At 48.4% G+C, this 24,711-nt stretch overlaps 1 protein-coding gene across 4 annotated transcripts in view; it reads right to left on the bottom strand.

Moving 5' to 3' along the window:
* The window catches only part of LOC144142222 (uncharacterized), a 119,568-nt gene that overhangs the window by 75,914 nt on the left and 18,943 nt on the right, over positions 1-24,711 (bottom strand). The gene's annotated exons all lie outside the window — the stretch shown is intronic.

Genomic DNA, 24,711 nt, shown 5'->3' on the forward strand with positions numbered 1-24,711 from the left:
ACCTTATTCCCAAAGGATCCCACACTCGTGACCACGCCTGTACATGTGTTTTGTGCTAGGGAGTTTACTATGTTTCAGGCTTTGCCTTTTCCACAGACATTGATGGCATCAAGAAAAAAGAAAGCCTTCTCACTTAAGGCTTTCCTGCCCACAGGAAAAGCGGTGACTTTGGGTAGTGTAGCAAATAATTTTTCCCCGTTGCAAAAATATGTAACATATAAGTGTATGGTACCGAAATGTAGAAGGATAAATTTCCTTTGCAAAGGTAATTGTTTCAAAAAACAAACAAGCAGAAGCATTGGTGTTGCTCTACACAGGAAAAATACACAAAAAAATTGAAGGTATAGATTTTGTACACATACTAGAAACGCCTGCGAATATGAAATTCGTAACTGACAAATTTCTTCACACACACACACACACACACACACACACACACACACACACACACACACACGCACACACACACGCACACACACACACACACACGCACGATGATGGTTGGGTTTTTTTGGCGCAAGGCCAGCTGGGGCAAAGAGCGCCAAACAAAATTATACAAGAGAAAACAGTGGCTACTAAAATGTGTAAGCCAGAATAACAGTAAAATAAAATAAAACCAATGGAGATGGCTGGTGTATAGGGCCAGTGTTGATTACGCATGATAGGATATGAGGTTTAAAAAGTTAACATCAGACAAATATTTAAAAACGCGTTGCACAGAGACGATGCCATTGTCACCCAAAAACAAGGAAGGGTGTAGCGGAATGTGTTGTCTGTATAGTTCCTTGAAGTGTCTATGTCTTGTTGTGTCGAGTGCCTTGCATGTAATTAAGATGTGGACTACAGATAGGCCCTCCCCATACCTGCTACACATGGGTCTTGGAGAGCCAGTGAGCAGGTGTGAGTGTGTTACATGTGTATGGCCTATCCACAACCTAGCTAAGGTAACTTCAATGTGTCTGTTGTGTGAGTCAGTAGTGTATGCTCCCAAGTGTGGTTTTATTACGTGTAACCTGTTATCTGTCTGTTCACTCCAGTGTTTGCCATGCGTTGCGAAGTTGGTGTCTAATGTGTGGCTTCATGTCTGTGTACGGCACTGTTGCTATGTCCACTGTATTCAAGAGTGTACCAGCAGTGGCCATTTGATCTGCGGTTTCATTCCCGGCTATTCCACAGTGGCCAGGAACCCAACATATTGTTATTCCAAGACTTGAGGCGTATGCCGACATAAGGGCCTTAAAAACAAGATTGATTACATAATTTTTTGAGCGTTTTCTTGACAAAAGTGCACGTACAACTAAGAGAATCTGTGAACACTATGGACTTTGAAATTTGATGTTGAACGATGTGATGTAAAACAAGTAAAATGCCGTGTGCTTCAGCCGTAAAAATGCTGTTGTGGGAGTTCATTCTTTTACACACGTTGAGGTTCGGCCCATGCGCAGCACAAGACACAGCCGTAGCTGTCTTTGATGCGTCGCAGTAATACTCTGCGCATTGATACTTCTCCTTCAGGAAGAGGAAATGCTGAATAATGGCTACCCTTGGTGCCGTTTTTGTCAAATTGCAGAAAAGACAAGTCACAACAAACTGCCCGGAGTTGCCACGGCGCAATAAAATCAGTAATGGGTGTGTTGTCGATGTGTGAAAATGACACAGCCAGCTCAGAAGCTTCTGCTCTCACTCTGAGAGGGAACGGCATGGAAATAGATAGACGATTTGCAAAAAGCTGCTCTGATGACGCATCATGAATGATTGAATTAAAAGGATGATTTGTCATAGACATGAGTTTAGAGGCATACAACAAGTTAGTGTATGTCCTCTGGTAATACAGGGACCATTTGTGACACTCTGCATAGAGGCTTTCAACGGGGCTAGTGCGAAAGGCACCACAGGCAAGACGAAGCCCCAAATGAAGCACTAGGTCAAGCATTTTTAGCGCCGTCTTCGTCGTGGACCCATAAACAACACTGCCATAATCCAAGCGAGATCCTACCACTGCAGTATAAAGCCGCAGGAGGAGCTGCTTGTCAGCACCATAAGATTGGTGTAACAGGACTTTAAGAATGTTTATTGTTTTTAGGCATTTGTGTTTAAGGTGTTTCAAGTGAGGGATAAATGTGAGTTTACTGTCGAATATTATTCCCAAAAACTTCTGTTCCCCTCTGACAGGGATTACTACACCATTAATAGAGATATCAGGGTCCGCATGAATTCCGCGCTTCCGGGAGAACACAACACAAGAACTTTTTACAGGGTTCAGTTTAAAACCGTTTGTGTCCGCCCAGCCAGCAAGTTTGTTCACCCTAAGCTGGACTTGGCGTTCACAAATTGAGAAGTTACACGACTTAAAAGATATTTGGACGTCGTCTACATATACAGAACAGGAAATGGTTGGTGGCAATGCCTTCCGGAGCGAGTTCATCTTAACAATGAATAGTGTGCAGCTCAGGACACCGCCTTGAGGAACGCCATTTTCCTGCACATATACATTGGAAAGTGCACTGCCAACCCTCACTCGAAATGTCCTTTCTGACATGTAGCTAGCGGGGGTGTTCAGCATGTTGCCGGAGACACCAAACGACTTGAGGTCACTCAAGATGCTATACCGCCAGGCAGTGTCATAGGCCTTTTCCATATCAAAGAAGACTGTTATGCAAAACTGATTATGGATAAAGGCATCTTTTACATACGATTCCAACGCTACTACTACTATGTGCGTTTTATTGGCGCAAGGGCGTCTGAGGCCAAAGAGCGCCAAGACAATATTTGTTCACGTTTATTGCTAAAATACCATAGCGATGATGGTGATGTACTTGATAAAAAATAGTGTATAGATGGGTGTAAAGGGCCCTTACTCTAAAAGGGGAGGATGATTAAGATGAGAGGTAACAATGATGATGTTTAAGTGTGACAGTGCTGGGGGCATCATAACATGACCCTAGCTCCAGCGATGGCAGTGACGTCCCTGAAACCTGTTATGAAAACGCTCCGAACCACCCTCACTGTCATCGGGTGGCCCTGATGTCACACATGGTATGAGATGACAAGCAGCTGGTCAAGGCAATGGGGCGATAACTTGAAACGCAGGAAGGATCCTTTCCCTGTTTAAGCAATGGCACAATCACAGCCTGTTTCCATGTCTTAGGAAAGTGCCCGACGCGCCATATCTTGTTAAACAAAAAGAGGAGAGTATGAATTGTGTCTGTATGAAGGTGTTTGATCATGGTGTACGTAATGTTATCTGCACCTGGCGCAGAAGGCTTGCAGCCGGCCAAAGCAGTCATGAGCTCGTGAAGAGAGAATGGACAGTTATAGGAGTCATTCGATTGTTTGTGGTCACGTATGGACTTCTGCTCAGCCGACTTTTTGTAGTGCATAAATGTGCTTGTGTAATGTGAGGAGCTTGAGATGTGTTCAAAGTGTTGCGCCAGCGCATTTGCCTGGTCCTCTAAGGTGTCACCAGTGGTGTTAACAAGGGGTAAGTTATATGTCCTTTGTCCATTTAGTTTTCTTATCCTATTCCAAACCTTTCGCGTATCTGTGAAGGAATTTATGGAGCTTAAGAAGGACCTCCAGCTATTGCTTTTGGCCTGACGCCGAATGCGCCTTCCCATGGCTTTGGCACGCTTGAATGCTACAAGGTTGTCAGCAGTTGGATATCTGCGAAGAATGCCCCACGCCTTGTTCTGTGCCTGGCGCGCTTGTCGACATTCTTCATTCCACCAGGGTCGCCTTAGGTTACTTTTGCTACCAGAAGTCTGGGGAATGAATTTCTCTGCAGCATCAAGAATATGGGCTGTGATAAGGCTACACGCTTCATCAATACCCAAGTGTTCTATGGAGGTGTGTGAGAGTTGAGATTTCTGCTTAAATTTCTCCCAGTCTGCAGCGGTTTCTTTAAACCTTTTATTTGAGGTTGCAGGGTAGGGGTCTTTGTCTAGGCACTTCAAGATTACTGGGAAGTGGTCACTCCTTAACGGGTTTTTGTCCACCTGCCACTCAATGAGTGGAAGAAGAAACGCAGAACCTATTGCCAAGTCTATGTGTGAGTACGTGTTATGTGTGGTGTTATAGTATGTTGGTTGTTTGTTGTTAAACAGACACGCACCAGACGATACCAAGAACTGTTCAATTAAACGGCCACGGGCATCGGTTCTCCCAGAGCCCCAGAGTTTGTTGTGTGCATTTAAATCTCCGACTAGGATGAAGGGTTCCGGAAGCTCGTCCACCAGGGACTCGAATTCTGAGGTAGACAGACGATAATCCGGGGGAATGTATAAAAAGCATATGGTAATCAGCCGACCGAAAATGATAACGTGGACAGCAACCGCCTCAAGGCTGGTGAGCAGTCTAACGGACTGGGAGGGGATCGATTTTCGGGTCACAATGGCAACCCCGCCAGATGAATGAGCAAAGACATCTCTATCTTTCCTAAAGACAGTGTATTGCCTCAGAAAGTTACTTTGCTTGTGATTGAGGTGTGTCTCTTGGAGGCAAACGATACTAGATTGATGTTTATAAAGGAGTTCATATACATCATCTAAGTTTTTGATGAGACCCCTAAAGTTCCATTGAACTATGTTCTCAACAGCAATTATGCGTCAAAAATAATAAATCGAAGTTTTTTTTTTTTTTTTTTTTCAGATCAGTGAGTCTTGTTTAGGGCCTGTGATGCGAGGAGCTGGTTTTTCCCACGGCCAAGAGTGCTGCGGCGCTCATTTCGTTCCTGAGGTGCAGGTTGAAATGCCAAAGTGTCCATATCCTCATCTGACACTTCAGGTGTTATCGAATTGGTACCCTTCCGTCGAAAACCTCGAGGAATGGTCCCTGAGGTGGCCTCAGCCTTCTCAGTCGGAGCCTGCGGTGCAGGAGGGGACGAGGTCTGTGTGGAGCCCCGACAATTCGTGCTCTCAACGCCCTCGAGTGTTGTGGGGGCGAACGGAGCTGGACTGGAAGCAGAACCAGTCCAACAGCGTCCGTCGCCACGTCCTCCACGGGCTCCACAGGGGTAGCGTTGGGGCGCTGGGCTGTGAGTGGCAGCCCGGCAGGATCAGGAACCACCAGGGACTCTGCTGTGGAGGCAGGAGGAGCTGGTGGCCGCTCAGAGGGGGTTTAACGACAGCGACACATCAGCTAGGCTGCACTGTGTCGCTGTACTAACCAGGCGTCGCCCCAACCCCCGGCGGGCGGCGTCTGCATAGGATGTGGCCGAAAACAACTTGTGCTTCTGGCGTGCCTCGGGGAAAGTTATGTTTTCAGTCACTTTGATATGAATGATCTCCTTTTCTTTCTTGAAAGGTGGGCAAGATTGTGAGTATGCAGCATGTGCGCCACTGCAGTTCGGACATTTCAGAATTGTGTTTCGGCATTCTTCAGAGGTGTGATCATTTTCGCCGCATTTAGGACAGGTGAGCTTGCCACGGCAGGCTAGTGTTCCATGGCCGTAATGCTGACACTTGAAGCATCGCCTCGGGTTAGGTATGTAAGCGCGAACACGACAGCTAATAAAAGCTGCCTTCACTGTCCCGGGCAGGGTAGAGCTGGCGAAAGTAAGAATGATGTGTCGCGTCTTGATGTCTGCCCCGTCTCTTCTCATTACAATTCTACGAACACCAACAACACCTTGGTCTCGCATTCCCTCAAGGAGATCAGCGTCTGTCTCATGCAGGAGTTCTTTGTCAGAAATGACACCTTGGACAGTGTTTAGAGTGCGATGCGGCGTGACGGTGACAGCCAAGTTGGCAATTTTTTCTTGCTTCAGAAGGTTGTCGCTTTGGTTTTTTCGCATTACCTCAACAAGTAGGTCTCCGGAGGGCATCTTTTTGGCATTGTAATCTTTCCCAACAATGTTCTCAATGCACTTGGCAATGAAGAACACTGACAGGTCAGTGATTGGTGATTTGTCGTCGGTTGAGTGTACCACAAGGTACTTACTGAATGTTGCCTGGGGTGGTTCGATTCTCAGTGCTTCGGTGCGACCCCGTTTAGGAGGCCGATCGGGTTTTCTGAGCGGAGTAGGAAATGTAGCCATAAAACTTCGAGTGAATTCGGTGGCAAGGCCGGTCGCCCACCACCGAGCCCAACAAGGGAACGTGACTATGCAGCACACGTTAACCGTACCTTGCCACTATAACCTTATGCTTGGACTCAAGGCTGACATCTTTGCACAAGGTTAACCCTTGCCACCTAGAAAAATGTAGAACAAGGAAGGAAGGAGATGACAGGACAGAGTTAAGAAAGAGGATAGGAAAGAGAAAGAATAAAGAGGAGGACAGGAAAAGGCAACTGGCTGATTCCCCCCAGGGCGGGTCAGACCGGGGGCACCGTCTGTGAGAAGCAGGGGCCAAAGTGGTGTGTTGCCGCTGTCAGGGGGCCATGAAGGTCCAAAACAACCCTGGCGTTGGCTCAACCACCAGGATGCCCTTTTCCTCAGACACGGCAAAGCCACGCACAGCCGGGGCGTGGGTGGGTCCAACCCACATGTGCTCGGGTCCGTGGTGTTGCAAGACACCAAGTGCCTACGGCAGTAGGCACCCCTGCAGAGCTCGGGACCGTGGTGGCGCTACTAACCAAAACACCTTGAGTACACAAGGTGCCCCCTGTGGGGGCGATTCCAACGCAACCAGTTGATCGTTGGTGGATCTCCCAGCCCTGAAGCCAGCCTGGCAGCTGTCGAGAAGACCATTGTACTCTAAGAAGTACATGAGCCTCCTATTGATCATCTTCTCGAACAGCTTACACAGGCAGCTTGTGAGGGCGATGGGACAATAACTTGCAGGAGAGGAAGGGTCCATCCCCTCTTTCAGAAAGGCCACTACGATGGCCTCCCTCCATGACCTTGGGAGGTGCCCCGAAAGAAATATTTTGTTGTAGAGGTGAAGGAGGGTTTCAAGTGTGTCTGTGTGCAAGTGTTGAATCATAGTGTATGTAATGTTGTCTGCGCCTGGAGCTGAAGGTTTACATGTACTAAGTGCAATCTTCAGCTCATGCAGTGAGAAGGGGGTGTTATAAGATGACTTCGACTTATTACTGTCTCGCAAGGACTTCTTCTCACAGGATGTTTTGTGTTTTATGAAAGTGTTGGTGTAGTGCGCTGAACTGGACACATGTTGGAAGTGTTGTGCGAGTGTGTTAGCCTGGTCTTCCAGTGTGTCCCCTGTTGTACTAACCAGGGGCAGGCTGTGTGTCTGTTGTCCTTTTAGTTTACATATACGTGTCCATACTTTTCGCGTGTCGGTGTACGAGTTCATGGAAGTGAGGAAGGTGCGTCAACTCTCCCTTTTCGCCTCACGACGCACTCGCTTCCCAAAAGCCTTTGCCCGTTTAAAAGAAATGAGGTTATCTGACGTGGGGTACCGGCGAAGGACACCCCACGCCTTGTTCTGGGCCTCTCGCGCCCGCCTACAGTCCTCATTCCACCACGGCCTCCTTTGGTTGCGCGGAGCGCTGGAGGCGTGGGGAATGGACTTTTCGGCAGCGTCGCGGATGTGTGCCGTGATGAGTTGGGATGCTTCCTCCACGTGTAGGTGTTCTATGGTTGTGTGGTGTAGTTTAGATGTTTCTGTGAATATACTCCAGTTTGCTTTTGATTCATTAAACCTGTTATGGGAAGATGGACTGCATGGGCCTTTACCTATATATGTTAGGGAAGTGGGGAAATGGTCACTACCATATGGGTCAGTGCCCACGCCCCACCCAAAGACATGGAAAGAGAATCACAGAACCAATAGCCAAGTCGAGATGTGAGTATGTATTATGTCCTAAGTTATGGTATGTAGGCTGCTTTTTGTTGAAAAGGCATGCTCCTGAAGATGTAAGAAATTTCTCTATGTAGGCTGCTTTTTGTTGAAAAGGCATGCTCCTGAAGATGTAAGAAATTTCTCTATCAGGCGACCTCGGGCATCCGTTCTGGAGGAGCCCCAAAGAGAGTTGTGTGCATTAAAGGGACACTGAAGTGATATGTAAACATTGCGGGATTACTAGCGCAAATTGTAGTCCGGAGTCCCCAGGCCATGTTTCGACCACTCTAGGCGCGTTTACGCGATTTTATTTAGTAGAAAAACTAATTCGAAAACGCTGTCCTCCTCTCTTTACGCTCGCCCATTTTCTATGGCGTTTTCGTGTGACGTCAGGAGGGGATGAGCTGGCAATTGGCTGCGCCACGGCTGCGCTACTGCACGGCTCCCCGGCCGACAGAGCCAGTCGGCCCAGCGTTTCGTCCGCCGGCCGCCGGCGGGTCGTCGCAATCAAGGAGGTTAAAAAAAAATTGCTTGGTCGCAATTCGTTCGCTTAGTTGAAACGAAGCCAGGACACGTTTGTGAATGGAAGAATGTGCCTTTCTTTACTTGGTTTGTTTGTACACTGTATCTAGCTAAAGTCAAGGTCGCTTCACACAAGCGCTGCACATGCGACGCTTCGCTGACTGGTACGCCAGTAGGAAAATATAAGGCCTCTTGAAGGCGGGAGAAGAGTCAGCGAAGTCAATATGGGTACTAAGCAAATAAAATCAACTGATATTTTTACCGTACAGCGTAAAACTAGGGCGCGGGAAGCACTTTTTTGCGCTGGGCGAACAAGCACAGCGGTCAGCAGCACGACTACGCATCTGCGAACGCTTTTCCGTCTACGAAATGCAATTGCTAGACGTGAGCTACTGTGGAAACTCGGGCGACGCTTACTGCACGATCGCAGTACAACAAATAGTCACCTAAGCGGCTTGAAATGCCAAAACTAAATAAAAGTGTAAACCGGTTGTACAATATATACCCTATATTAGCAGGGCGTTCGCGTCCCGCTCCGTGGCCTAGCGGTCTGGGGCGTAGGAATTCACCGCAAATGTTTTGCGAGTCACGCGTTCGAATCCCCGCGGGTACGTGCTTTTTTTTTTTATTTGTAAGTTAACTTTTTTGTTTTCCGCCGATGTTTTCTATATTGAGTTCACCTTTTTTGGGGCCGCAACGTTCATGGCTACACGAACTAGTTCACAAAACGCGCGCAGGCTGGCACTGGCGAGCTAGCTAGTTCTCGTTGGCGTGCTGTTGCCATAAGCACCGACTGCTTGCAGGCAGTGGGCACAGGCCAGAATGAACAGACCCTTGGCCTGGTGCGAACACGCTTTTTACGATACAGGAATGAGGGAGGCAAGCTCCAAAAATGGGGGAAAAGCGCAAGACATTTGGGCGTCTGCGGGTACGCGGAGGGCGTTCATGCACTGCGTAGGTCTCGGCTAGTGAATGCTACGACTACAAGCCGTCCTGGGAGGCTTATCTTGTGCATTTTACAGCCGACAACATGGCAGAAGCGCGGTACGATGATTACTGAGATATTGAGAATGCCCATCCAACAAAGCCATTGGTTATGTTTTACAGAACCGAAACCGAAACTTGTGTGATTGCTAACCTTGGGCATCGTCCAATCACGGCGCCCCTCCTCTCAACGTCACAGCCTTAGTTGGTGCGGCCGCCGCAAACCGCGCATGGTAGTTTTTCTTCTTTCGCGCTTTGTAAAATAATTACCGATTTGTCAACCGGATAAACGATGAAAAGTGTGCTAATTTGAGCCAGTCTACGCAGTGCAAGCAAAAACGGGAGCTTGACAAATTCACTTCAGTGTCCCTTTAAGGTCGCCTGTTAGGATGTACGGTTCGGGCAGCTGGTCGACCAGCGCCTAGAAGTCAGAGCTGGAAAGTGCATAATCAGGACGAATGTAAATTGAGCATACCGTTATCAACCTATTAAAAATTATTGTGCGTATTGCTACAGCCTCAAGGATGGTGTTGAGAGCGATAGGGTGGCATGCTAGGGATTTCCGGGCTATTATGGCTACACCGCCCGAAGAGTGTGTGCAGCCAACCCTATCCTTTCCGAATACCATGTACCTATTTAAGAAATTTGTGTGATTGGGATTCAATTGTGTCTCCTGAAGACACATCACACTTGGCTGGTTCGAATACAATATCTCATGGACATCATCAAGATTTTTAATGAGGCCTCTACAGTTTCATTGAGTAATATTTTCTCTTCCCATTATGGAGATTTAGAAGCTACTGAAGTCTGTGTGTATGTGTGTTCATGTGTCTATCGGGGCCGTTACTCTAGGATTTGGCTCTTTGGGCCTTTCTGCTGCTGGCTTGGGCGTCGGAGGCCGCTCCTTGCGCTGTGTTGCAGGCAGGAACGGCCCGACATCCACCTCATCGTCGGATGTTCGAGGGGTGTCCGACGGACCGGGCCCCCCGGACTTGGCCCCCCTTCGGGAGCCTTTCGTTTGAGCCGCCACCGCCGCTGGTGTCGGGGACGCCAAAAGTGGCACGGGCGGTGCGGTGGCGGTGGGAGCCGATGCGGGGCCCGTGGTGTTCATCACTTCGGTACCCTCCAACGCACTGGAGGACGGGGAGGCGGAGGCGGGAGCGGCACCGGTCCCAACAGAAGTGGTTTGCACCACAACCGCTGCTGCCTCAGCAAGCGGCGTGGTGCCGGGTTGGGCTGCGTGAGGCAACCCAGCGGGGGGCGGGGGCGGGACCAGGTCAGACTCGCTGAACTGGGTCCCTGTGGACACCAGACGCCGCTCCGCCCCCCGGCGAGCCGCGTCAGCGTACCTCCCAGGGGGAAAGAGGCGAACCTCTTTCGCGCCTCTGGGAAGGTGATGTTCTCAGTTACCTTGATGTTGATTATCTTTTTTTCCAGTTGGAACTTTTCACACTTGCGGGAGTACGCTGCATGCGGCCCGCCGCAGTTCACACAAGACAGGGTATCGGATGGACAATTGTCGCTTGGATGATCATGCGCCGTGCATTTCGCACACGTCGTTCGGCCACGGCAAGAGTTTGTACCATGCCCGAACCGCTGGCACTTAAAACAGTGTCGCGGGTTTGGGATGTACGGACGGATGGAGCAACGGATAAAACCTGCATTTATGTGTTGTGGGAGTACTGCGCGGTCAAAAGTCAAGATAATGTGCTTGGTGGGAATCTCCTTGTCGTCTCTGCGGATAGTGATGCGTCTCACGGCAGTGACGCCCTGAAGCCGGCAAGGAGATCCGCATCCGTTTCGTTCAAGAGACCTGTCTCGGATATCACACCCTGCGAGCTGTTGAGGCTCCGATGGGGTGTGACCCTGATGTCGAGATCAGCTAGTCTAGTCTGAGCTAGAAGCTTTGCAGACTGCTGCTTGTCATTTATTTCGATTAGGAGTTCACCAGACCTTTGTTTTTTGCACTTATACGATTTTCCTATTATGGCTTCAAGATACTTGGCGATCAAAAAGACTGACTGAGATGCAAGAGGGTGGGTTGGATTGAGGGACTCCATGACAAGAAATCGAGAGTAATGATCTGGTTCAGGAAATGTCAAAGATGGCAATGGGGGAAACGATACTTCGGTGCGGCCCCTTTTAGGGGGCCGATCACGATTGGGGGGGGGGGGGGGGGGGGGTTTGAAAATACCATACGGCATAGTATAAAAGCAGGGAGACGGGGGTACTTTCTCCTTTGACCTTACCCTGGTAGTCAAAGAGGTCCCGGAGCTCCCTGCCTGGTAGACAGGCAGGGAGTCCATCGGCCGGAGCTTGACCAGGGCTTGACCAGCACTTAAGGCTTTCCTGCCCACAGGAAAAGCAGTGACTTTGGGTAGTGTAGCAAACAATTTTTTCCCCGTTGCAAAAATATGTAACATATAAGTGTATGGTACCGAAATGTAGAAGGATAAATTTCCTTTGCAAAGGTAATTGTTTCAAAAAACAAACAAGCAGAAGCATTGGTGTTGCTCTACACAGGAAAAATACACAAAAAAATTAAAGGTATAGATTTTGTACACATACTAGAAACACCTGCGAATATGAAATTCCTAACTGTCAAATTTCTTCACACACATACACACACACACACATTATATATATATATATATATATATATATATAAATGAGGGGAAGAAATGCCGGCAGTCTACAACGCCAAAGAAGGCATAGGGGAGTGGTTAGACTATTTATTACCGTTAGTGACGTTACATTATTATTAATTTTTATTAATTACGTGAGAAATTGGTAAGGCATTCGAGATCTAATCGAAAGGCGTGGGTTCGGTCCCCACTCTGGGCGCGTGTTTTTCTTTCTTTCTTTCTCACGTAATTAATAAAAATTAATAATAATGTAACGTCACTAACGGTAATAAATAGTCTAACCACTCCCCTATGCCTTCTTTGGCGTTGTAGACTGCCGGCATTCCTTTCTGTATTTCCTAACGAGCCCCTCATTTCCAAACCCTATTATCGTGCGAAAGCTTAGCGAGGGCCTCGGTTCTGGCAGCCTTGATGCCAAGGTAGCATAAGAGAGTTTCCCGCCAGTTGACCGCTCATGACAGGCTGTAGACGTTCGCGTCACGCCCCGGGGGTTGAAAAAGAAGGTCCCCTTCTCCCCGTGTAGTCTGAGTGGCGCTGGCTACCACCCTCAAGCGTCAGATACAGTTGTAGTAAATATAAATACCCCAGAAAGTGAAGCAGAACACAGTCGCCCAGATAGCCGAATTGGTAAGGCATTCGAGATGTAATCGAAAGGCGTGGGTTCGGTCCCCACTCTGGGCGCGTGTTTTTCTTTCTTTCTTTCTCACGTAATTAATAAAAATTAATAATAATGTAACGTCACTAACGGTAATAAATAGTCTAACCACTCCCCTATGCCTTCTTTGGCGTTGTAGACTGCCGGCATTTCTCTCTTTATATATATATATAAAGACAACGCAACATAATGCAGGTTTCTCACTTTTGTATGTAGTTTCTCAGACTATTTTTGTATTTTGCCTAATTAGATAATTAGTCAATTTTAATTACCCAACTTATGCACCAAAGAAGCTAGGCAAAAAATCCCAATTAGAAGGTTGCAGAGCACTTTTCAAAATGTCCGAATAAACGGTTTCTGTCTTTCTATCCATTAAGTATTAGTATTGTTTTCAGCCCCGCAAAATACAAAAAAAACATGTGCGCCTTGATTGCGCGCCTTGATTGCAATGCTCCAAAACGTTCCGCTCACAAACTGCCATAGGCGCACTGCCGCTTAAAAGGCGGCAAAGTAGCAACGTGGGCGTTGGCTCTGCCATTTTTGCTAGCATTGTGCTTCACTCCCGACGGATCATCAATAGCCATAAGCAGATGCAGCGATTATCACTTGTCCTGCCGGAATCAACAGGTTCGTCATCTGCCCTGTCACTTTTTAAGCGGCTGCGCACCTACGATTGTTACCCCACGAGATCAGGTACTCCTGATCCTTGATTGATTGTAGGGTTTAGCGCGCCGACGCAACGCAGGCGATGAGGCGCGCCGTAGTGGAGGTCTCCGGATTAATTTTGACCACCTGGGGATCTTTGACGTGCGCCGAAATCTCGCACACACGGGCGTTTTTGCTTTTCACCTCCATCAGAAAAGCAGGCCACCGCGGCCGGGAATCGAACCCGCGACCTCGTGCTCAGCAGCGCAACGCCTTAGCCACTGAGCCACCGCGGCGGGTACTCCTGATCCTTGAGCTGGGGTCTGGTCAGCCTATACTCCCACTGCTCTAATGGGGGCTGTGAAGTTGTAGGGGTGAGATGTGATGTAGAACTGCCATGCTGTAGTAAGTCTGTGTTTGAATTCGGTGCCGGTACAGGCACTACATGAGTAAATATGGCAATAACATCCTACAGTGCAAAGGTCCTTTCAAACCACTCCCCACACTGACGTGAGGGTAGCAAGAGTGGGACCATGTCCTACTGCTCGAAACAATGGCATTTCATCCACATCTAGCATGAGAAACAGAATCCCCAGCAGATCCCCCTCCTCATTTGGGATAGAGCAGTGCATGCAGGCACACGCAGCCTTTAACATCAGCAATGCCATTTAACGTACCCCAGAAGAGGGGAAAAAAAAAAGTAGTTCCTCAATACATTTCACTTCACAAAACAATCACAGAGAGACTGCACCCCACCACCAAACTAGTGATAAACCCCGCAGTTCTGCCAGCAACCAATACACCTCTCCACGTACCTATTAACCTAGACAGACCGAACTTTATGCTCTGCTACCAAACAGGGGTGCACACGCAGCGTTTTGTTTAAGTGCAAAATTTCAGTGGCCTAACAATCCACTTGCAGGTTCCTTTCCAGGTACTAACCCCTTGAATTTTATCTTTAATGAACACTTGGGCCACAAACATTCTCTACCACACAAGAATTTTAAACATGGGTTCCACAGAGGGCAGAGGGCATGTCATGCATGAAAGAAACACACATAAATAGCAGAGACCAAAATTGGCACTAGTGTAAAATAGTACTGTATTTACGCGAATCTACGCAGATACTTTTTTTTTTAAAAGTCGTTTACGAAAGTTGGGGGTTGGTTTAAATTAGAGGCGGCATCCTTTCTGTTACCGCTAGACACTCAATGCCATCTCGCGGCCGTAGGCTTGCAGCTTGCAGGCTTGGAGGCTTTTGCTTGTTTGAACATACTGAACCCAGCTCTCAGCGTTCCACGCTTGCTTGCGTTCGGCGCCGCGTGACCTCGAGAAGCGCCCGTGTTTGCAGCACAATGGCATCCACCAAGCAGTGCCACTACACTGCAGCTTTTAACCGGAAGGTAGTCTTTGAAGCCGAGACTACTTCAAGCATCCAAGCACAGTGCGACTTCGGTATCGATGAGAGGAACGTATGCCGATGGTGGAAGCAGCAGAACAAACTTTTCAACTGGGCTGCCAAGTGAATGGCCTTCACAGGACCCAAGAAAGGTCAATACCATGAGACAGACAGACAAACAGACAGAGAGAGAGAGAGAGAGAGATTCAAAAGGGAAGGGGAAACGGGGGTGGCGGGGAGGCTAAGAGCCGCCTCGTTACAGGCAGCTTCTGGTGGCCTTCAGGATGAAGTCCGCCAGGCTCCTCTGCTCCTCCAACTTGGTTGCAGTAGTCAGCCACTCTAGTGCCCTAATTGGCTTGGTGTTTGGGCAGACCCACAGGATGTGGGTTTGATCCTGCGGTACCTTACAGCATGCACAGTTTGGGAGGGGTGTGTGTGTGTGTATGGTTTCTGTACAGGTGAAGTAGAGCTGGTGTGAGAAGTGTTTGTCTGTGCTTGACGAAGGGTAACCTGTTCCCGCCGAGTCAGTCTGGGGTAAGGTGACGGCAGACGTCTCTTATCGGGTAGGTAGGTCTTTAGTGTGAGGGTAGGAGGACTAGGGTTCTGGACTTGGTCACTGATGTCGGGCGCCCAGAGAAGGGTTTCGCGGGCGAGCAGGTCAGCTCCTTCATTCCACGACACACCAGTGTGCCCAGGGATCCAGTACACCCTAACTGGCCCTTTAACGGCAGAAAAAAGGGGTACCGCATTTGGATGGCTCGTGTTTTGTCCGAAAAGAATGCATGCTTTTTTTTAATCGGTGTAAATATTGGTGATTCTACTCGGATTGGCGAGCTGCTGCGAGGGCTATGGCGAGAATTTCCGCCTTCTCCACTGTGTGGCAGCTGCGGAGATCAGTGTTCGTTTCTCCTTGGTGGTCACGTAGGCAATCGCACACATGTTGCCTCTCTTGGCCGCGTCGGTGAAGGCATGGTTATTATTCGGACCGCTTGCAATCTTTTTGCAAAAGTAGCTGGCTCGAATTTTTCTGCGGGTGGTTTTTTTTTCTACATCCATTTGCCGTGAGATTGCGGCTATGTGTAGGTGCTGCAGAACATTTTGCGGTATAGGGGTTGCATCGCATCGGTTCCTCCGGTTTAGGTTATATCTAGGGTTCTGCGTTTTTGGATTTTATTTCTGAGCATATTTGGAGTTTTTCAGGGCGTGCTTTCAGAGTACAGAGAATTCGGAGTTTTTCGGATTATTAGGGTCCTAGAGTATTGATCTTTAAGAAATGCTATGCACAAAAATAAAAGAAATCAAACAGGAAAGAAATTTTTATTTAGTCTTATCAAAATGTGGGCTACATTCACAATCTCTGCAATGTATGCCCAGATGTCCATTACTAGTCTTTTCTACATTGTTCCTATGCTCTCTAGGTCAATCATTTAAGCAACAACCTGACTGACCAACGTACTGTCTGCCACATGATAAAGGAATCGAATATAGGAAACGAATATCGAACACAATCAAATATCATCCGACACGAGGATCAGCTAACAAGAGAAATCATCGAGGCATACCAGATTGTTTCATTGAAAGACAAATGCGTTAGCACAACTTCCATAACACTGACAAAGAAAGAACTGAAATTCTTATCTAATCACTAATTTTTGCCTTCCTAGAGTGCCTTTTTTTAATGTGGGTGTTTGAACTATCATCCTCCACTTTTTAGTTTTTAGTTTTTATTGCATTTGCTTGTGCTCCTCCCCTTTCCCTCTTTTCTTTCCTTCCCAGTGTACCGTCCCGTATAAAATCGGGCGTCACAGTGAAAATATACAAGTTGATAGTAGCGCTGTGTCCCGTCCACTTCGTTCATCCTTGTTCTTTTGCACTTACTCAAACATTCAATCTTTAGCGAAATGAGGTTAGAGAAGGGCGAATGAAATTCTAGAAAAAGAACATATCCAGGAAAAAGGCCCGAAGTGGAGTGGCGGGGAAGGTAAGAAGTGTTTGACCTTTGTTAAACTATTGTTGTGGGGAGCCCGAAGTGGAGTGGCGGGGAAGGTAAGAAGTGTTTGACCTTTGTTAAACTATTGTTGTGGGGACAGATCTTGTTTTTCATGATAAGGGTCCAAAGCGACTCCCTTTGTGAAGCTTGGGAACGTAAGTAGAATGAACAAAAGTGTAAACTTGAAAATAGAATAGGAAAAGTTGTTCGAGGATGCCAGGGAAAGATAAAGGGTAGCCTGGTTTTCACAGGCAGCAGTCCCTGAATTCGGATTTTTTCGGATAAATCCGAATTCGCAAAATTTTTACCGGCGAGTGTTTTTCGGATTTTATCGAATTTATCCGAAAACGCAGACCTCTAGTTATATCCCAATTCAGTGATGATGAGGCGGCCTGCTTGGGTGGATTCGAGTCGGCGTAACTGATTATATCTGTGCACTGCGATGACTTCTTCAACCTTGTAAACTGTTCTCGTAGCGTCCAGGCTTTCATTTTTAGTGTTGATGGGAAGGCCTAATGCTAACTTCGTGGCTTTCCTGATTAGCATATCAAGTCTATTTTCAAGATTTTTTGAAGATTAACATAGGGTATTTGGTATCGAATTCTACTGGTGATGAGTGCATCCCGTAGTTTGAGGTCTGCTTCCTTCAAGCCCCGGTTTTTGTTAGCAACCCTTCTCATCATGTGGAGGGTTTGCTCCCCTTGCTTGAGTACGTGGTTGACTGCTTTGTGTCCACCTCCATCTGCCTGTATATGAAGTCCAAGGATTTTGATGCTGGATTGCGGTTCGATTGGTCTGCCTTGATGTGTGAGACGCACAGTTGCGCCTTCCACCGCGGTTTATGTACGAGGAGAAGTTCTGTCTTTTCGGCAGAGCATTCAAGTCCGATCCTCTTCACAGAGTCCTCTACCGCATGTAGTGCATTTTGAAGGTTGTCCTGAATTTGCCCAGTGTTGCCTGAATTGGTCCAGATTGTGATATCGTCGGCGTACAGAGAATATTTAATATCGGGAATTGTGGCGAGGGCTCTATGAATTTTTAGCATCGCCAAGTTGAAGAGTGTTGGCAAAAGGACAGATCCTTGAGGAATACCTCTCTGGGGATGAGAAATAGGGCCTGATCTGTACTCGCTGACACCAATGGCAAGTTGTCTTCCACGCAGAAAATCTGCGACATACCGGTATAGGTGGTGGCCACAACATGTATGTTTTAATTCTTCAAGCATGGCGTCATGATGAACATTATCGAATGCTTTTTTGAGGTCGATGGCAAGAATTGCTTTAAGTTGGGCTAAGCTAGGGTCCTTATGGACATCTTCATATATTCGGAGCAGAGTGTCTTGAGTAGAAAGTTTGCTACAGAATCCGATCATGTTGTGCGGTAAGATGTTATTACACTCGAGGTGGTGTTGGAGCCGTTTGAGGACCATGCGTTCCATTACTTTTCCCACGTTAGACGTGAGAGTAATGGGTCGAAGGTTGGTGAACTGGATGGGCTTTCCGGGCTTGGGGATAAAAATCATGTGCCCCAGTTTCCATTCTGCGTAGAGTGCTTGTCCCTTCTAGATTTTATTGATTTCGACTAGCAGGGTCTCCAAGTCTTCATCTGCAAGGTTTCGGAGGTGAACAGTAGTGATCGTATCCGGGCCAGGAGCCTTATTGCCCTTGCATTGACGTAACGCTGCCCGTAATTCCGCCATAGTAAATTCAGTGTCAAGTTCATCATTGTCCGGTCCTATGTAGTCAAAGTAGTGCGGTTGACATCTTGGAGCTATGTATTGACTTTTGATATCCTCTAATAGTCTAGTAGGGCCCTCATATTTATTTATTAGGCTTTGTAGCTTGTGCTGGGTCATAGTCTTCGTGGCGTCTGGTTCGATGAGCGCTCTTAAAATTCGCCAAGTTTTACTCATGCTGAGTATGCCCTGTAAGCTTTCGCAAATCTCCATCCATTGCTCCTTACGCAGTTGATCGGAGTACTCTTGGATGTGGTTATTGAGTTTAGAGATGCGTGCTCTGAGCCTCCGATTGGTCTTGCATTTTTTCCATCTTTTTATCAGGGCTGTTCAAGCCTCCAATCAATGAGACAGGTGCGTGTCTACGTTGGGGTCATTTTCGTTGCCACACTAATATTTCGCGTATTTCTTCATGGTGGTTTGTACTTCTTTGGTCCAAGCACCAAGGTCTGATGGGCGTTGGCCCTCTCCATCTTTGCGGTATTTAGTTCAGTCAGAGTGATTTTTCCATTTGAGTTTTTTGGGTTCAGCCCGAACGTTCATCAGTAGGATGGCGTGATCACTACCCATGTATTCCTGCGTGTGTACCCAGTTGATCTCCACCCCCTCTGTGGCTGTACTCAAGTCGGAATTGGTATTGCATTCTACAGAATTCCCTAATCTAGTATATTCCTGGAAGCCATTATGGACACAGTAATTGGCTTTCTGAAGTGTGCGGAGAAGTTTGCTCCCTTTTTTACCGTCTCGCTTGCACCCCCAAGCAGTGTGCGGGGTGTTGAAGTCGGCCACAAGGATATGCTCGTATTGGCGTCTAGGTCCTGTCGGCCTCAGGAGCTCCCGTAATCCAGATAAATTGCCCCATGGAGGGCTAAAGATATTGGTACAGTCAAAACCCGCGATAACGAAATCCCGCTGGTACGAAATTCCCGCTGCAACGAAATATGTTCGCATCCCCGGCGAACGTCCATAGACGCCCATGTATTTTATATCTCGCGGCAACGAAACGTTTTTGGAAACTGATCCCGCGTTAACGAAATTCGGTGCAAGTTTGGTCGGCATTTTACCTCCCCAGTGGAGGGTAACTGTATCCAAAAAGTGCTCAAGTGCATTTTTTTTTGGACTCAAAGTGCGTAAACTTCAGCCACAGCACGTTTGCATGGCCGCCGCCATATTTGTTTACAAAAGACCGCGCAGCCGGCGGCCGTGGAGGCAGCCTCGCAGCGGCACCATCAGGGGGCGACACATGGTGACTCAAGTCGCGGCTTTGGCTTGGGCTACACTAGCCCACTACCGCTGAACAGAGCGTGTGCGCTTGTTGTTTGTGTGTGGCGATTGGCATGTTTGCTCTCAGTAAGATGCCTTCGCCAGCCCAAAAGTGGAGGTTTTTATCGCTACGAGATAAGGCAGCCATCATCGCCCAAGTCAGTGGCCCAAGGGAGGATAGCGCCGACGAGTTTTGAAACGCCTGCAACTAGCTCAACCATTTTGAAAAGCAAGGATCCCACCAGTTTTCAATGGTGCACGTGCGCAAAACAAAACAGTGACAGCTGTGACCTTTCTGGACATCTAGAAAGCGGTGCTCACTAAGTTTTGTAAACAGTATTGGTGCAACGAGGTGCCACTCTGTCTGGCAAAGTTCGTAAACAGAAGAAGCTGGGCTCCACTTGCATGATCGGATGTACTCGGTGCCGAGGGCCAGGGCGGAAAACGTGCAGAGGTGAACCCACGGAATGTTTTGGATGCGTTTGACACAATCCCGTTCTTGGGCGCGCACGACGACTAGCAATGAACCACTTGTACAGTGATAGCTGAACTGTGACGTTGGCTGCAAGGTAAGGCTCACGAAGTAATATAACCGACTTTAGGAAATAAATTTTTGGTTGGTGGCCAATTTTCCGGTCGTTTATGTTTCATTCTCGCGGCAACGAAATTCCCGCAAAAGCGAATTTTCTTGCTTTCCCCGGCAGTTTCGTTATTGCGGGGTTCGACTGTAACATGAAGAGCACCGTTTTGAGTTTTTAATTTGATCGTGAGACTATGCTCTGTGTCGAATTCAATTTCTGCATGTATAGACGATATTACATGAGTAGCGATGTGATCAGATTTTTGGTGTGTAATGTATCCAGTTAACCGGGGCTGCTTGCCCGTTTCCTGAAGTAAAAGTATGTATGGTTTGGCTGCCTGCGCTGCGATTCAGTTTTGAAGAGCACTGCGCTTCCCCCTAAAACCCCTGCAATTCCACTGCAGAATTCACAGCTCACGGTCGTGCGCCATCCTCATCAACAACAATGTTAAGGTGTAGGGCAATTTTTTTCAGAAGGCTGGAGATGGGAGCATATTGTTCTGCGACTCTGTCAAGTATGGCTCTGCTTTGATTCAAGATTTCTTCCTCAACCTTTTGCTCTAAGGTTTTGGTTAGGTGCTCAATCCTGATCTCCATTTCCTGAATGCGTTGCCTTAGGACCTGGAGTTCAATTGAGTGACAAGACCCATCTGCTACGTGGAAGGAGCCCTCTAAGGTACGGCTTCGTTTGGAAGAGGTGAGTGACGAGGAGCATGGTTCTTGGGATGAGATGTTTCCGCTTCCATATCGTTAGTTTCAGTTTCGGATCGGTGTGCACCTCTGCTTCCATTTCGTTCGTTTCAATTTCGGGTGTTGTTTTCACCAAAGGGTCGATGAAATGTTCTGTAGGGACGTGGGTTGTGTGGTGGCTTGATCGGTTACGGAGGGCGCAACAGTATGTTTTTTGCGCTAGCTTAGTGTTGTTTATGCGTGTGGGGTACTTAGAGAGTGGCTGACTTACCCCCCTTTCAGGTTGGTGTTGCTGTTTCGGGCTGAGCTTCTTCGGGGCCAGTCCTGGGTGTGATGGCTGGTTACTCGGCTGCTTCCTTGTTGCCTGCTGCTCTGGCTTTATTCTCTCTCTGTTCCGAGCTGTGGTCGTCGGTGGTCCTTCTTGTGCTGTGCTGCGTTGTTGCGTCTTGTCCATCATTGCTCGAGTAGCGATGCGCTTTTTGTAGGCTTGGTAGCGGACTGCCAGGTCCGCTGCATGTCTTCCTTCACAGCTGTTACTGTCTGCACTGTGCGGTCCACCTCAGTTTGCACATTTAGTGATGCAGGTGTGTTCTGCGTCGTCTTTTTTTGCTGAGCCACATTTGGGGCAGAGTGGGTCCGTCACCTTCGTACACACATCCGCTCGGTGCCCTATAGCTAGGCACTTCGTACAGCATTGCGCTCTTGGTCGGTGAGGGCGGCAGCGGTATATGCACCTGTCGTAGTTCACTTCTCTGTGGATGTAAGTGCCTTCAAAGGTAATGATGGCAGTACAGTAAAGCCCACTTATATCGAACACGGATATATCGAATTATTGCCTATATCGAACCCTTGTATATTTCTGGTAAAAATTACATGCATTTAAAACTTTTTTATCGAACGCGATTTTGCTCACAATGAATACATCGAACACTCCCACGCGGGATTTTTCGCTCTCCTTAGGCATGCAGCAGCCTTTCCCACTATACATCGGCGTGCAGTGGTGTCGTGGGTGTCGCTTGCAACTCCCGCGCGAGCTCGGGCGCGTCCAAACTGGCCGTGGCATGCAGAGTTGACCAGCTCCACGCATGCATGCCGTTGGAGCCGAAAGTACCACATTGGGCGCTGCGGGCTGCGGTGTAACCAAATTTCAAGTCCGCGCCACTCGCTGCGCGTACTTGCTCGGTTCGCTGGGTTTGCCGTTATTCGCTTGTATCCATGCTTGTCTCCACTCTGTCGAAGACGCCGAGGACGCCGTACTGCTTCCGAGCACGAGCGAAGCTGTCGCTGCCATGGCCCTGCTACAGCGAAACTACAGTGCCACTGAGGGCAGTGGTCTTGTGCTTGTCGACGGTTTAGATACCCTGGAGCAAGCAGTCACCAGCAACGCGTTGCGCTCCAAGAAGCAGGCTGCACTCATGCAGTTCTTCCGCCCCAATAAATTATTGTTTTCTTTCCGAGAAAGTGTCGTATCAATAGTGAACTGCAGGGTGGTAAGAGCTCAGTGTTAGCTCGTGACTCCGTCGGCAAGATTGCTCTCATATAGGTTTTTTTTTGCTCCACTTTCTATGTCGAACTATTTTACAATCCTCGTGCTGTTCGATATAAGCGGGCTTTACTGTACTAGTCGATCCCATCATCCTGGCGGCGAGAATTTCATAGCCTGGTGCCTTTAAGTACTTCATCAGGGTGGCTGCTTCGGTTCGCGGCTCAGCGTTATGGATGACGCCGCGAAAGGTCTCCCACACGGTCGCCGCGTGTATCTTGACGTCGTGGAGGCCCTTCTCTGTTGCTATCTTCTGGCATGCTTTCTAATTTCTGGGTTGCGGTGGGGTCATTACATGATATGAAGGCAAGGTTCTTGGACAGGATCGATGCTCACTGCAGCGTTAGCAGCCTCGTTGGGGGCGAGTTCAGCTCTTAGGGTTAGCTCCTTGTGAAGCCCACGGGGGTTGAATACGGCGAGGTTAAGGCCTCCGGTCGGTCGCAGGATGAGTTTGGCGATTTCATGGCTGCTCACCTTGCTTCGGGAGACAGGATTGTACCATCCGTCTTCGTCCTGAGAGTATTTCGGCATCGCGTCCGTCGGGAGTGGCGTCGACGAGTTCTGTCGGCGCGGCCGGGTGGCCGTACTCGTAGCCAGGCCTTAGGCCTACCTTGCGGGCACAACGTGGTCCTGCACTAAACGGCACAGAAGGTTTTTCCAGGCGATGGTACAGCCTCGAAAATTGGTAGGAATGGTCAGAACCACTTTCGGTGTCCACTTTAATGGTCGGGTAAGGTGGTCGGGTAAGGTGGTCGAGATGAATTTCCTGCGATTTTGAGGAAATTCCACAGAGCCGTGGTGACTTGCTGCCGTCGGCCCTCCTTAACATCATGAGGTGGAGAAGGAAGTCGCTGACGTTATCTGGCAGTAAATACAGGTGAAGGCGGGGGAGATCGCAAACAGTCGAGGCGCTGCGTGGACTCTGTTCAAGGCCAGCAGGGGCTGGGTCACTCATTTTATGAAGCGGTCCAGGTTCAGCCTGCGACGGCGGATGTCTGTGTGCCAAAAGCTACTCCCCGACTTCGAGGTGAACCTAGTCGAATTCCAGCACTTTGTCATCAAAAAGCGGGTGGAAAAGGGGGACCGCCTGGGCCAGGTCGGTAACGCCGATCAGACCCCGGTTATTTTGACATGCCTGTGGCTTACACCATGAATGAGAAGGGCGTGAAAGAAGTAAAAGTAAAAACTGCATGCTACAAGAAGCAGCACACCACCGTGATGTGTTGCACGGTCAATGGGCAAAAGCTGCCGCCGTACATTTTTTTTTTAAAGAGGAAGACTCTTCCAGCCTGAGTTTTTTCTAAGAACGTCGTCGCACGAGCCTACAAGAATGGTTGGACGAGTGGCGCCCTCGTCGAAGATTGGGTTAAAACTGTTTAGCAGTGCTGTGCCGGGGCTCTAGAGTCACTCCTGGTTCTGGACTGCTACCACGACCACTTGACAGATGCTGTTAAGTTCGTGTAAGTCCGTGCTTTCAGAGGGCGGTACAGACATTGCGGTAATACCCGCATATGACGAGCCAGCTACAACCCCTTGACGTGGCCATCAACAAGCATTTAAGCACAGGCTGCCGAAGCATTACGACAACTGGCTGATGCTGCAAGATCACCAACTGACACCGACCGGGTGCATCAAGTGCGCTTCACTCAGCCAACTGGAGAACTGGGTCGTCGCGGCATAGGACGAAATTCCAGCCAAGATAATTGTGTGGACTTTCTGTAAGTACAGCATCTTGAACGCGCTGGATGGAAGTGCGGACAGTGCACTGCGGGAAGATGACAGTGACGTCGATGACGACGACAAGTGAGCATTGCACATGCTACAACCAGTGCCGCAAGCATAGTAAAATGCATGTTCTAAACTCAATCCAGTGCATTTTTCATTTGGCTTACATTCGAGTATTTTCTGACCTTCTGAATTTCGGGGGTTGGCCTAGAATCGAGGCCGGCCTAGATTCGAGTAAATACAGTAAACATGCATGGTCAGCAAAATAGCTCCACCAGTTCCACGGTGTCAACGCCTTTTTGTCAAGAAAGCTTCATTTCGGTGTACAGCAACACAAAGCTAGACAAGTTTATTGCTTTTCTTATATTCAATGCAGAAAAAGAAAGCAATGTTATGTGTTAAAAGAAGATACTTCGTGCAACATTTGACCAGAAAATTGGGGACTAAATCAGCGAACAGTAGCAAGGCTTTTTTATCTAGAGAGTGCCTGGCTAGGGAAGCTCAAGATCTACCATGTTACCAAGGTACGAAAAGCACTAGGGTGGAGCTGGCGCAATGCCAAGGAGATCAGGGCGGCTCCACCAGCACCCTCC

The sequence above is a fragment of the Haemaphysalis longicornis genome, unplaced genomic scaffold, assembly GCF_048455015.1.
Source record: "Haemaphysalis longicornis isolate Haplotype H1 unplaced genomic scaffold, Haemaphysalis longicornis Haplotype H1 scaffold_1, whole genome shotgun sequence".
Lineage (NCBI taxonomy): Eukaryota > Metazoa > Arthropoda > Arachnida > Ixodida > Ixodidae > Haemaphysalis > Haemaphysalis longicornis.